The sequence below is a fragment of the Pipistrellus kuhlii genome, unplaced genomic scaffold (assembly GCF_014108245.1).
Source record: "Pipistrellus kuhlii isolate mPipKuh1 unplaced genomic scaffold, mPipKuh1.p scaffold_m20_p_1, whole genome shotgun sequence".
In the NCBI taxonomy this organism is placed as follows: Eukaryota; Metazoa; Chordata; class Mammalia; order Chiroptera; family Vespertilionidae; genus Pipistrellus; species Pipistrellus kuhlii.
Window position 1 is genome coordinate 92,476,585 of NW_023425404.1, and position 14,372 is coordinate 92,490,956.

The 14,372-nt window shown below is 41.7% G+C and overlaps 1 protein-coding gene across 4 annotated transcripts in view; it reads right to left on the reverse strand.

Annotated features, from left to right (window-relative positions):
- The window catches only part of THSD4 (thrombospondin type 1 domain containing 4), a 701,089-nt gene that overhangs the window by 161,330 nt on the left and 525,387 nt on the right, over positions 1-14,372 (reverse strand). The window lies entirely within an intron of this gene.

Genomic DNA, 14,372 nt, shown 5'->3' on the forward strand with positions numbered 1-14,372 from the left:
AAGTATGTTACCAGCAAACTGTATTCAACAGAACATTAAAAGAATCACTGAGCAAGATGGAGGAGGTTATATTCCAGGAATGCAAAGGTGATTTAATGGAGGAAATTATTGGGAAAAATAATTTAAATAGATGTCAAAATGGCATTTAAAAGTCATCCTGGTAAAAATATTTACAGAATTAGAAACAGATTTTCTCAATCCTATAATAAGCATGTAATAGTACAGTAGTTTAAAATATGTATTGAGTAAACACCTCTCTTTCTTGATAGCAAAAATTAAAGATAAAAATTAAAGTCGGAGTTAAGGTATAGAAGTCTGCTATCACTTGTTAGCAAATGTTCTAGAAGTTTTGGTAAACTTTTGATAATATATCATGAAAAAGAAATCAGAGCTATAAGTATTAGAAATATGGAGTCAATATTATTATTTCCACATGATATGATTATTTCACTAGGAAATCATGAGACTCAATTGAGAATGTCCAGAAGTAATAAAATTTCAGCACAGTGGTCAGATAATGATAAATGTAAGAAATCTAAAACTGTAGTTCTATATACTAATACCAATTTTAAAGATTATATAGAAATAGATTTCATTCTCCATCATTATCATTATCACCATCATTATCATATCCCAACAAATACAATTAAATATCTCAGACCAATCTTCAGAAGAAATGTAGAGACTCTATATGAGAAATATCAAAATGTTATGGTCAGATATAAACTATTTGAATAAATAAAAATAAATGCTATGTTCCCAGGTTGGATGTTTCCACCATGTCTATTTCTTCCCAGTTGACTTAGAGATGAAATACATGATGCAGGCTCCAATTCAAGTGCCACCTCCTTTGAGACCTTTTCTGATCATATAACTTGAATAGCACCCTGCTCCTCCAACAAGTTACTTGTGCCCCTTTCCCATGTTTTCTTTTCTTTATAGCATGCATTGAATTCTGAAATTATTCTTTTGCCCCCACTTGAATGTAAGTGTGTCAGGGTGAGGGTGATCTTGTTCTCTGTGGTATTCCCAGTGCCCACAACAGAGCCTGGCACATAATAAATGCTCAATACATGTTTACTGGATGGAATTAACACCACTCATCACATGAAAACACCACCAGAATATTTTTTCTTGAATGTGACAAAATGGTTCCAAAATTAGCTGGGAATATACAAGGTATAAATCCTATATATTAAAAGGCTAATATGCAACTCAACCAAATGGCAGAATGACCAGTTGCTATGATGTACACTGACCACCAGGGGCAGAAGCTCAACACAGGAGCTAACCCCCTAGTGGTCAATGTGCTCCCACAGGAAGAGCACTGCTCAGCCAGAAGCCAGGCTCATGGCTGGTGTGCACAGGGGCAGTGGTGAGAGCCTGTCCTGCCTCTGTGGCAGCGCTAAGGATGTCAGACTCTCGGCTTAGGCCTGCGCTGTGCCATCAGTCGAACATCCCCCGAGGGCTCCTGCACTGCAAGAGGGTGCAGGCTGGGCTGAGGAACTCCCCCTTTCCAAGGGCACAAATTTTGTGCACCGGGCCTCTAGTATATAAATGCTAGATGATCTAAAATGTTACTAAAAAGAAGCAAACCACAAGACTTACCATAACAAATATCAAAACACATTTTAAAGCTGCAATAGTCAAAATGTGGTACAGAAATAATGTGACAGATAAATCAAACAGATCAAATACTCATGAAACAGACTTAGTATAATAAATTGCTATTAGTATATAGAACTGCAATTTAAGATTTATTACATTTATCATTATCTAATCACATTATCTAAAGACTAAGCACATTCTAAGCTTTCCAAATTCGGTTGGAAATTGGTTAAATATTAGGGAAAATCTATATTCTCATTTTATATTATACTCCAAATTAAATGTAAAAATGTTTAGTGCCCTTGGCCTCCCCCCCAATAAATTTTTTTTTGCTGTATTATTCCATTTATGTAAGGTTAAAAAAGCAAACAGGCAGAATGAATCCTTTGTAACAGTGGTCAAAGCCACAAATACTCTTATCTTTAAAAAAAATGGAAATCCAGTTGGAAAATTTAAAACAAAAATGTATAAATTTTTCTTGGAAGTGGGAGGTATTAGTGACTGAGGGGGTTGCACCAGAGGGGATCCTGAAATTTCAGTAGAATTCTATATCTTGATCAGAGTACTTACTCCATGAGTATGTTCACTTTGTGAAAGTTAAGCTGTGTAATTTTCAAAGGAGGACTTATCTTATGTATTTATACTTAATACTTCAATAAAAAGCTTATTTATCAAATAAATAAATGCGAGGCCAAGTTGATGGTTCTGGCCAGAGGTTAGGGTTTCTGTACTTAAACATCCATTTCTTTTTCACTTGTGCTTTCAGAGGAGGCAGGGGGGGTGGATGTTAAAGCTGTGTGGTGGAAAGTTGGCCTTACTTACATGAAGCCAACTAAGCAGGTTTGTAAAAATTCTGGGTTGGAACTTGTGGTCACCCCTTCCAGGAAGGGTATGTTTCACAGGGGGTCAGGAATCCTCATGCTGAACAGAACTGAGGATCTCTGCCTTCAATCTCACATGCTCACAGCAGGAATTTTGTTGTTCAGTGAGTATCTGAGATGCAGATGAACATTTTGAAAAAAGATTCATCATAGAATAGAAAGACTATATTCATTTTAAAAGTAGAATATATAAAAGCCCAATCCTTGCTACTTGTCCAGATTTTAATATGTATTAATCAATTTCTGGTTGTAACTATGAACATCTTGGTGACATCTCAAGTCAATGAGCTCAGTTAGGGCACATCACACCAACTGGATACAATCCCAAGAGCTTTTGAGTCCTAGTTCATTGTCAGTTATAAAAGCATGTACCATAAAACTTTGTTTTTTACTATTTGCTTGGTATGGTTAGAAAGGGCTCTTCACTTGTGGAATGGTATATATTGTCCAGACAAAAACCTCAAAGCACAAATATGTGGGTCTATAACCATATAAATAAAAATTAGTCTCTACTAGTATAATAGTAACAACATTAAAAATTGTAATGACATTTGAATACTTGTTGAATAAGTATTTTGTGATGGAGTGCTTTACTAGTACCATAGTATCTTATTTAATCTTCCCAATGATCCTATGAGATAAATATTATTGTTGATTTATTTGCCAGATAAAGAAAGTGATATTTGGAGAGGTCAAGTGACTAACTGAAGCCACAGAGCCAGAAAGTTGAATGGCACAACTTGCACAATCCTATTCATATTGAAATGTTTGAGACTTTGAATGTTGGATACATTTGCCTGTGAAACTAGTGACTAGTATTTTCCTTAAAAATTCCAAGTTAGTCTTAGGTATTCACGTTTTTTAAAATTGTTTAAAGTATTACATATGTCTCCTTTTCTCCAACTGACCCCTCTCCTCACCACTTTCTCCCCTCAGGACAAGTCCCCAGTGCCCCAATGTCCATGTCCATTGGTTATGCTAATTTGCATGCATACAAGTCCATTCATTGATCTCTTACACCACCTCCTCTTCGCACCTTCTCTCTAAGGTTGGACTGTCCAGTGTTTCTTAGTATCTAGCTATTCCCTTTGGTTTAAGTAAAGGATAGGCTAGCTGCATTGTAGAGTAGTCATCAGAAGAAATCTCAAGTCAGTTAATTAGATCCTTTTTCTTTGATGAACCAATTTTCACCATACTAATAAAAATTTACCTTCAGGATTAATATTGGTCTTCTTGTGACAATTTTGGAAACTTATAATTTATGAATATGTGATTTATTTGGGATAATTAAAAGCAGAAAAATTCAATTTAAACAGAGCATTAATGAAGGACAGGGACAAGATCTCTGCTGCCCAGAGAGGATTTGCTGTGAGGATTAGGTCATTGCCATGGTTAATTATCTACATAACTATTTAGTTTTGGTGTCCCCAGAACATACCAACAAGGAAGGAAAGACTTGAGTAGATTTCAAGAATCCTGCTTTAGAGACAAGGAAAGAAACTTAGTTTCTTTCAAACACAACTCAAATTTCCCTTTGTATATTGTTCCTCTTTCTCTTTTTCTTATTAAGTAGAATTAATTACTTATATTTCCAACTCTAAGTAATTTTAGTACTCATCTGTCCCTTCTGCTCTCATTTGCTCCAGATCATCTCAAAATGTTAAATGCACTTTATCATTCCATGTTCTAGCAATACTTTGGTGTGCATTATATTTTTGTATGAAAGGCACTAAACCTATAGTCTGATTAAAGACACATGTACACAAACTCTGGTTTTCAATTAAGGTTAAGATCATTGTTTGCAATCCCCAAGTCCACTGATACACTATTATATTTATTAGTCATTTCTGTCCTCAGACTCTTGGCACAGACTTAGCATTTCTGAAATGGTTGGTTGCTTTCTGTTCCTCTCCTCCCCTACAATTGCCAAAAAAGTCTTTATTGTAACTCTCCTTTAGCCCAGCATCTTCAGTGGCTGACCACTCACCCAAAGATTTAATCCAAAGATTGGAGTTTGGAATAAGAGGTCTTCCATGGCCTGGCCCAATCCTATAGCTGCAGTCTCAAATACCAAGGCTGCTGACCTGTCTTGTAAGATACCAAATGCAGGCCTGCCTCCCATTTCCCATTTTTTTGTGCCTCAGCTCATGCTGCTCCTTTGGATGGAAATGCTCTTTCCCCCCTTTCTTTCTGATAAAAACCTTCCCATCCTCTAAAACAAAGATTCACAAACTACATATGGAGGCCAAATTTGGCAACTGTTTTTTTTTTTTGTTTTTTTTTTGTAAATTAAGTTTTATTGGCACACAGCCTAACCTTTCATCACATATCATCTACAGCTGTCTTCCCATTGTGACAAGGAGTAGTTGCAGCTGTGACCAGATAGCCTATAAAGCCTAAAATATTTCCTATATAACCATACCCTACTCTGAAAGCCCAATTTAAACACCATCCCCTGGTTCCTCCTCAGATTATCCTAGTAGAAGTAATTTCTCCATCCTTTGTATTCCCATAGTGCTGGGTCTCTTATCAAAGTCTTCAAAGGTTTTGCAAATGGATAACAAATGTCTTTTGGAGCAGGGGCCATGGGCTGTTCCACTTCAGACCTCTGCAATGCACTGCACACAGTAGGAGCTTATAGATATTCATTGAAATGTTTATTTTTATGAGTACTGTGTGGTATATGAGAACATGAGCTCCTTCCCATCTCAACTCCATCTCCTACTCATAAGTCCTAATATACCCATGTCTTTCACAGCCAGTTCTCTGAATTATTTCTTTGGAATTAACAAACAATATTCTCAGGTTTTCTCAGACCTAAGCTCTTGGTATAACAAATATTAAGTCAGATAAAGGACAATGTTTTACCTAATCAGATTATATAACTACTAGATTAAAGGGAAAACTATTGATGAAGACAAATTTTTCCTTTAAAGTAATAAATATGAATGTGACTGTCAGACCATAAAGAAATTTGGAATAGGATTATGTGAAAGAATATTTTCTAAGGAAGGACATAAATGTCAACTCAGAATTCAGACAGAAGGAGTGGGCTTTTCCCATACTAACATCTATGTGATCCCTAATTTAAGGAATAGTGTCTGGCTTGGGAAAGGTAGAATAGAACTAGGAGATGCAGTTGGTTGATGAGACAGCTGGAGAAGAGCTAATAGACTCAGGCCACAATGGAAGGAGAAAATAGGCTTATCTTTAAAGATCACTCCTTCAGGGATTTATTAGCAAGAAATAAAGTTTCAGAAGGCATCTGACTGGTGTTCTGCTTGATCAGAGAAGGGAAAAGGGTGCTTAATTCCTCCCATGGCAAGGTGGGAGCAGGAGAGCGGCGGAGACACTCCTGGAATGCACACTTCCCACTCCTGAAGCTTGACCCATGCAAGAAAGTAAGGGACACACTAATGACAGCATGTCCATGGAGCAGCAAGAGGTGGTGCCCCAGCTGCTGGTTAAGAAAGCTTTGAGGTTAGTTTTTCTCAGCTGTCAATTCTTTTTTAAGTCAACTATATTTACTAAGTGTCGTTTAAAGTTAGATATCTCTCCTTGAGGCTTAATTTTTATTCATTCCCAAATGAAAAAGCTCAATGATCTAATACAGTGGTCAGCAAACTATGGCTTGTGAGCCACATGTGTCTCTTTGGCCCCTTGAGTGTGGCTCTTCCACAAAATACCATGGCCTGGGTGACTCTATTTTGAAGAAGTGGCATTAGAAGAAATTTAAGTTTAAAAAATTTGGCTCTCAAAAGAAATTTCAATCATGTACTGTTGATATTTGGCTCTGTTGACTAATGAGTTTGCCAACCACTGATCATGGCAAAGTCTGACCTTGATTCAAAGAGGGAGGCTTAAAGGTACCTGCAAGTGGGTTAGGAAATGGACAGAGTTGGGACAGCATCAGGCACACCTGACTCACAGACCATGACTACTAAGCTGTTCCTAATCCAGGGAGGAGACCTGGGAGCCATTAGCAGCCCAGCAGGAGATCCTGTCTGGAGGTGCTGCAGTCCAGAGCAGGCTGGGAGAGAATGTTACTCTCCTGCAGGGACAGGGCTGTCAGTCCACTTCTATAAAAATGCATGACCCAGTCTACTCAGCAGCTGTTTTTTAAATTTGAGGAAAGCATCACATTAGGTGTAGAAAAGCAGGTATGGATACTTTGCATGTGTCTAAAACAATTAAAAGCAAAAACAAATTTCACAAAACCAATGACAAATCTAAGTACGGACAGGCATACCCAGTCTTATATGTCCAGGTAATTAGTACTAAGAAAGAAGCAGGTTCTGTTTGACCCAGCAGATCTGAAAACTTTTCAAGGCATAACTACTGACAGTGAAAGTGAAAAGAAAGCCCATGTAAACAGATTAAGGACATGAGAGCTTTCTTGAATCAGACAACAGGTAGAAAATATGTAATGCAAAGTTAAATCCAGGAGCATGAAAACAGCAGCATCTCTCCAAATTGCAGCAAGAGGGCGCCATCTCCTTGGCAGGGGATCTCTGTGTGAAGATTTGGTTTTGGACAGGAACCATAACTACTAGCTGCTGAACAAAGGGGAAGAACTGAGCCCCAATAGGAAACCAACTGCTAGTGATCACCTTCTCTCTTGTGGTCAAGGAGCTCCAGCCACCAGTTGGAGCTTTAAGGTATGTGGTTTGACTGGCTCCTGGGGCTGCCACTACCTGCAGCAGGTAGTGAGGAGGGTCACAAAGCCCATCTTGGCATCCTGTCCTGATGCCAAAAGCAGACAACTGCTGCGTGTCATATCACCTACTAAAATATTCTTTTAAAAACATACTTGACATTTTAGTGAGGTTGTGGAGAAACTGGAACCCTCATTTGAGGAAACAAAAAGGTGCAGCCACTGTGGAAAACTGTTTGGCAATACCTCATAAAGACAAACAGAATTGCGATATGACCCAGCAAGTCCACTCCTTGGTACCCAGAAGAACTGAAAGTAGGGACTCAAGCAGATACCTGTACAGTAACATTATCACAACAGCCAAAAGGTCCAACCACCCAACTGTCCATCAACAGATGAATGGAATGGACAAACAAAATGTGTACCCACATAAAAAGGAATACATTTTTGACACATACTACAACATGGGTGAACCTGGAAAACATTATAAGTGAAATAATTCAGACACAAAAGGACAAATACTTTATGATTCCATCTATATTAGTTACCTAAAGTAGGCAAATTCATGAGACAAAAAGTAGAATAGAGGATACTAGGGGTTTCAGATAGAGGGAAAAGGATAATTATTGTTTATAAGGTATAGTTTTGGGATGATAAAAAATTTTCAGAAACAGAGTGGTGACAGTTTCACAACATCGTGAATGTACCTAATGCCACTGAATTATATACTTAAAATTATAAAATTTATGTTTTATATATATTTACTACAATGATATATAATAAAGAGATGATATGCAAATTGACCATTATTCCAACACACAAGTTGGCCACCCCAAGTGGTCCAAAATGGCCACCCTCATGTGGACACAAGATGGCCAGCAGGGGAGGGCAGTTGTGGGCAGTCAGGCTTACAGGGGAGGACAGTTGGGGGTGACCAGGCCTGAAGGGGAGAGCAGTTTTGGGGGTACCAGGCCTGCAGAGGAGGGCAATTGGGGGCAACCAGGCCTGTAGGGGAGGACAATTGAGGGTGACCAGGCCTGAAGGGGAGGGCAGTTGGGGGTGACCAGACCAGCAGGGAAGCAGTTAGACATTGATCAGGCTTGCAGGGGAGTGGTTATGGGGTGATCAGGCTGGCAGGCAGAAACAGTTAGGGGCAATCAGGCAGATAGGCAGGAAGGTGAGTGGTTGGGAGCTAGCAGTCCTGAATTGTGAGAGGGATGTCCAACTGCCCACTGGGATGGGGCCTAAACAGCAGTTGGACATCCCTCGAGGGGTCTCAGATTGGAGAGGGTCCAGGCTGGGCTGAGGGACACACACTCTGCCATGCATGAATTTCATGCACCAGGCCCCTAGTCCTATATAATAAAAGCTTAAAATGCAAATGCTGAATAGTATAATGCTGAATGGTATAATGACCATTGTGTGTGTGGGGGATGGGGGGCCGGGCTGGCGAGTAGGTGGCGCCAGACCAACCAAGGTGCATAGCAGTGGACAGATGGAGGAAATGATGATAGGGTGGTGATGGGGTGTAGAAGAAGTGGTGGTGACCAGTGGCAGGATGATGGGGGCCGGCACCATTACCTGATCACCTGTCTGGTCACCTCCAACAGAGGGCAGCAGCAGTGGGGCAATTTGAGGTGGGGCTGGCCACTTGCAGTCCCGAGATAGGCCCACCAGAGTCGCCTCCCACAGAGGGAGGCCAGACTGTGGGGAGTGGGCCTAAGCCATCAGTTGGACATCCCCTGAGGGCTCCCAGACTGTGAAAGGGTGCAGGTCAGGCTGAGAGACCCCCCTCCCTCTCCAGTGTACGAATTTTCGTGCACCAGGCCTCTAGTTAAAAATAAAAGAGAAAGAACCCACATATTGTTTCATTTCTCTAAAGCACATGTGTCAAACACAAGGCCCGCGGGCCAAATCCGTCCCGCCAGGCCTTGCAATGTGGCCCGCACCGCGCTGTCATCACTGCACTCCGCTGCGTTTCCATCACAATGACAGTTTATGACTGTTCAGTAAACCATTTGACCCGCGATTTAGGATGGATTTTAGATTTTGGCCCCTTCTCTGATTGAGTTCGACACCCCTACTCTAAAGTGTTGTACTCTTTTTAAGGGCTGGATATCCTTTTAGATGCTACCCTGTTTCCCCGAAAATAAGACAGTGTCTTATATTAATTTTTGCTCCCAAAGATGCTCTAGGTCTTATTTTCAGGGGATGTATTATTTTTCCATGAAGAAGAATATGGCATACATTTATTGTTAAATGAAAATAAAGGAAATTTATTACCTGTATATGGTACAGTAGTACGGTAGTTGTCAACACAAACCAGACAAACTGTGAATCCTACAGTATCAATAATTTACTCAGTTATTCAATGACAATCATGCCATCATCTTCTGGAACATCTTCATAACAATCCAGTTCCTGAATTTCCTGGTGAATTTCTTGTGACTCCATTTCTTTCAGAATCAGTGGACCATATCTCTCATGTTTAGCCTACGGGGGACTTATTTTCAGGGGATGCCTTATATTTCACTCAGAAGGAAACCTGTAAGCGGGTCTTATTTTCGGAGGATGTCTTATTTTCAGGGAAACAAGGTAGTTTCAAAAGAATTCTGCTGAGGCAGATGGTGAAACTGGTGAATTCAAGCAGGGGGGAGGGGATGACTGGGGAAAGGGAGGGAGAGCCTGGCTGGTAGTGGGGGGAAGGGAGGCCGTACCTAGCCAGCTGCCACCAGTCTCTAGGGACCCTACCAGTGCATGAATTTTGTGCACTGTGCCTCTAGTAAGAAAATAAAAAAAAATGATTTTAAAAAATCAAATGTAGAAACTGTCCTGGTCTGTTCATGCTGCTATAACAAAATATCACAAACTGGATGGACTGTTAACAATGGAAATTTATTTCTCATAGTTCTGGAAGCTGGGAAGTACAGTAAGTCCTCAGTTAATATCATTGGTAGGTTCTTAGACTTTAAGTGAAACAACATATAATGAAACCAATTTTATCATAGGTTAATTGATATAAACAAGAGTTAAGTTCCTATGGCAGCTCATTAGCATTGTAACAAAGCAACATTGAATAAAACAACCTCATTGGATGAGTTGCTGTACAAGATAAAGGTGCCAGCAGAGTCCTGTGTCTGGTGTGAGCCCTTTCCTAGAAAGCTGTCTTTTCCCTGTGTCCTCACATTCAGAAGGAGTCAGGGAGCTCTCTGGGGCCTCTGTTATGAGGGCACTAATCGCATTCACAAGGGCTCTGCCCTTATGACCCAATCACTTCCCAAATGCCCCATCTCCCAATACCACCACTTTGGAGGGTTAGGATTTCTTTTTTCCCCCTATTTATTTATTTGTTTATTTATTTTTATTATTATTATTTTTTTAAATGATATAACACCTGTATTTTTGGCATACTCTTCATTAAGTTCTACATGACTTAAAATTTTGACTAGTTATGTTTGATAGTGATTTAAAAAAAATAAATCTTTATTGTTCATATTATTACAAATGTTCCTCATTTCCCCCCCCCTCCACCAGGTTCCCACCCCACCCTCTGCCCTTTCCCCACCCCCCATTGTCCTCATCCATAGGTGCACAGTTTATGTTCAGTCTCTTTCCTCACCCCCCACTCCTCTTTTCCCTGAGAATCGTCAGTCCACTCCCCTTCCATACCTCTGATTCTATTATATTCAACAGTTAGTATTGTTCATTAGGTTTTTTAATTCCCTTAGATTTTAGTTTCACTTGTTGATAGTTACGTATTAAAGATAATTTTTATCTTTATTTTCTTCCTCTTCCTAGAGAACCCCCTTCAGCAATTCATATAATTCTGGTTTGGTGGTGATGAACTCCTTTACCTTTTTTTAAAAAATTTTATTTGTGAAGCTCTTTATCTGGCCTTTGATTCTGAGTGATAGCTTTGCTGGGTAGAGTATTTTTGGCTGTAGGTTCTTGTTATCCATTACCTTGAATATTTCTTGCCATTCTCGTCTGTCCTGCATGGTTTCTGTTGAGAAATCAGCTGACAATCATATGGGTGCTCCTTTACAGGTAACTACCTGCTTTTCTCTTGCTGCTTTTATTTATTTATTTATTTATTTATTTATTTATTTATTTATTTAAATGTTTTATTGATTTTTTACAGAGAGGGAGAGGAATAGAGAGCAAGAAACGTCGATGAGAGAGAAACATTGACTAGCTGCCTCTTGCACACCCCCTACCAGGAACGTGCCTGCAACCAATGTACATGCCCTTGACCGGTATCGAACCTGGGACCTCTCAGTGCTCAGACCGATGCTCTACCACTGAGCCAAACCGGCTTTGGCTCTCTTGCTGCTTTTAATATCCTCTCTTTGTCTTTTGCTCTTGGCATTTTAATTATGATGTGTCTTGGTGTGGTCCTCTTTGGGTTCCTTTTGTTTGGGGTTCTGTGTGCTTCCCGGACTTGTGAGTCTATTTCTTTCCCCAGGTGGGGTAAGTTTTCTTTCACTATTTCTTTCAATATGTTTTCAGTATCTTGCTCTCTCTCATCTTCTGGGACCCCCATAATTCTGATATTGGTTCGTTTGAAGTTGTCCCAGAGGTTTCTTACACTATCTTCAACTTTCTGGATTCTCTTATCTTCTTGCTTCTGCGGAGGAGTGTCCTCTGGCTCTTTGTGTTCCAAATCTTTGACTTGATTCTTGTGAACTTTCATTCTGATTTTAGGACTCTGTATAATATTTTTTATTTCAGACAATGTGTTCTTTATTTTTAGTTGATCCCTTTTCATATCCTCATAGGTATCATTTATTTTATCAGCCTTTTCTAGGAAATTCTTGAAAAACCTTATAAGCATGGTTTTGAACTCTATATCCAGTCACTTTTTGTCCTCCATTTCATTTGTTTGTGATCTGTTTCCTTGTCTCAGCATTTTCGCTGCTTCCCTGAGTTGGTAGGGTGGCTTTGTGTGTTAAGGAGTCCTATATGGTTCAGTGGGTCAGTCTCCCAGTTATCTGAGGTAGATACTCTTGGTGCACCCCTTTGTGGACTGTGTGTACAGCCTTTTGTAGATAAGTCTTAATTGTTTTTGGAATCACTGGGAGGAACTGATCTCCAGGCCAATTGGCTGTGAGGATCAGCTGTGTCTGTGTCAGAAGACAGCCTTATTCAAAAGCCTCTGTGCTCAGCTTGGATGGGGCAGAGTTTCAGGGTGGAGTCTACAGCCTTGGCTTCCGTCAGCCCCGCCCTATGAGGTTCCTGATTCTCAGTGTTCCTCAATGTCCTTAAGTACTTGCTGCTTTGGTACTTGAGAAAGGTGCCCTCAAGTTTCACCTGTTACCAGACAGACTAGTCTCTCCCCCAATGAACCTGGAACTGGGGTTCAGTGCAGCTGGAAGTGGGATTGGAACTGGGGTTCAGTGCAGTCTGGAGCTTTTGTCTCCTTCCCGCAAGAGCACAGTCAACAGTCCACCCTCTGAGCACAACGTGTGTGATTCTGGGGCTCTGTCTTTCACCGCTCCCCTGAGTTTCTGCCTTACAGCCCAGGCTACCTCTGTATGAGCCTGGGTCCCCAGGGTCTGGTCTAGAACTGGGGTTAAGTGCAATTGGAACTGGGGTTCAGCACAGTTTGGAGCATTTGTCTCCTTCCCGCTAGGGCAATCTAGCAGCAGATTCAACAGTCTATCCTCTGCGCGTAATGTGATCAACTCCGGAGCTCTGCTTTTCATCGCTCCCCTGAGTTTCTGCTTTACAGCTTAGAATCCCTCTGTATGAACCTGGGTTCCCAGGGTCTCACCCAGAACTGGGTTTCAGTGCAGTCAGAACTGGGGCTCAGCACAGTCCTGAGCTTTTGTCTCCTTCCCGCTGGGGAATTCCAAACAGGCACTCAGCTGCCCCTCCTCTCTGGCACCGTCCTCTCTGTGCGCGCACCGTGTCTCCGTACCTTAGGCTTTTTCAGCTCCTCTGATTTTCCTTTTGGTTTTCTCTTTCCTTCTAGTTGTAGAATTTCCAGCCAGTCAACTTTCCTGTAGTTCTGGATGATGTCCACTTTATATTTTAGTTGTATTTTATTGAAATTGTTGTGTGAGGCTGCAGTTAGGCGTTTACCTATGCAGCCATCTAGGTTCTCCCTTGGGGGGTTAGGATTTCAACATACGAACTTGGGAGCGAGGGAATGGATATAAACTTTCAGTCCATAACAGTAACTGGAGTAAACCCACTTATCCTATCTAATAAAAGAGTAATATGCAAATTGACCATTACTTCATCACAAAGATGGCTGCCCCAGAGCTAAGGCCAAGTTCCCTTAGGAGCCTTAATGAGCAACCAGCAGGGACCTGAAGCTAAGCTCTCCCCTCACCTGTGGGGCTTGACAGGGGACCTCAGGGTGTGTCCTCTGCCCTGGCATCAAGTTGGGGGACTTCAGGTTGCACCTCCCACCTTGGCACCAGGCTGGGGAAATTCAGGCCATGCCTCCTGCCCCAGCATCAGGCCAGGGGACCTCAGACCGCCACTTCTGTCCTGGTGCCAGGCCAGGGGGCCTGAGGCCATGCCCCCACCCTGTGGGGCTTGATGAGGGACCTCAAGGTGAGCTTCCTGTCCTGGTGCTGGGCTGCTCCCCTTACCCCAGCACCAGGATGGAAAACCTCAGGCTGCACTCCCCACCAGGTGGGGCTTGGAAGGGGAATTCAGGCCACACCCCACACTCTGGCACCAGGCTAGGGAACCTCAGACTGCACCCCCTGCCCAGCAGGGCTTGACAGGGGACCTCAGGCCATGCCCCCCACAAAGCTGGGCTTGATAGGGGACCTCAGGGTGTACCCCCAGTGCTGGGTTGAGGGAACTCATGCCTTGCTCCCAACCAGTGGGGATTGAAAGGGGGACCTGAGGCTGTGCCCCCCTCCCAGTGCTGAGCCGGGAGACCTGAGGCTGCAACCCCTGCCTGGCCAGGCTTGACAATGGTGGGATTAGCTGAGTCTGGATCTAGCCCAATGGGGGGGGGGGTAGCTAGGTCTGGGTCTCACACAATTTTGAGGCGCATGTGGGTGGGTCCCACGGTGCACCCAGGCTCTGACAGGAGGAAGGTTTTCATATACATTTTACTAATTTTCTTTCATCTTTGACACTTGTATTATAGAGAAAGGGCAAACAGCAATATTAAATTATTTCTTCTAATTAATCCTCCTTTAATGTGCACAAATTTCGTGCACCAGAACACTAGTGTATTTATAACAAGCAAATATCCATTAACT